Source organism: Miscanthus floridulus, unplaced genomic scaffold (assembly GCF_019320115.1).
Source record: "Miscanthus floridulus cultivar M001 unplaced genomic scaffold, ASM1932011v1 fs_220_1_2, whole genome shotgun sequence".
NCBI classification, from domain to species: Eukaryota; Viridiplantae; Streptophyta; class Magnoliopsida; order Poales; family Poaceae; genus Miscanthus; species Miscanthus floridulus.
Window position 1 is genome coordinate 34,162 of NW_027096398.1, and position 879 is coordinate 35,040.

Consider the following 879-nt stretch of genomic DNA (forward strand, 5'->3'; position numbering starts at 1 on the left):
GAAGACTCTCAAACAACATAAATTTTGCTACAGCCACTCTTCTCCTAAATAGCCGTTTACCCTGCCGAACGAGTGTTTAGCCTGTTTAAACAGTCACAAACCATTTAGCCTGAATAAATGGCTAAACAATAGGTGACCGACTAGGTTCAGCATTTAGGTGAACACAGGATCTAGCCCAAAACTAGAGTTTAAAAACAGGGCAACATATAAAGGGACAGTGCATCGTTGGTGTCTAATAGGTGGGTCTTATGTAGTGCCGTGTAATCTTGAGGTGACTTAACAGACAATGAGTACAATGGTTATCTTTTAAGTTGTCTCATAGCAACTCATAATTCCTTAATTGTGCATAGACCAAAGGAATTTTGTGAGTTGCATGGCAACGACAATAGTGATGCAAAGGTTGTCTCATAGTCATAATTAGTTTATGACCTCTTTCTCTCATCTCCTCTATTTCCTCCACATCATCAAAAACCTACATGACACTGCATGAGATGACATATAAGACCACTAACATGTAGCAATGTACTTGCATTGGAGAACATGAGAAACTTTAAGTATTTAAAACCTTGACCTGCGGGGGTAAGACTGCCCCACCGATATACAGCGGCAACATATCCCATGTGAGAATGACCATGGCAGGGCCGGGCATCCCCCGAGCAGTGCACTAACAAGACCTTCTCACGTAGGTTGAGAAAATCATTGAACCTAGCACTGTAGCTCGTGTGAGAATGACCACGACCAAGCCGGACCTTAGACATGTGTTCGCAAGTCGAGACCATGTTAGAATGACCAGACCAAGACCACTAACATGTAACAATGTACTTGCATTGAGGAACATGAGTAAACTTCAAGTATTTAAAAACTCAACCTATGTGGGTA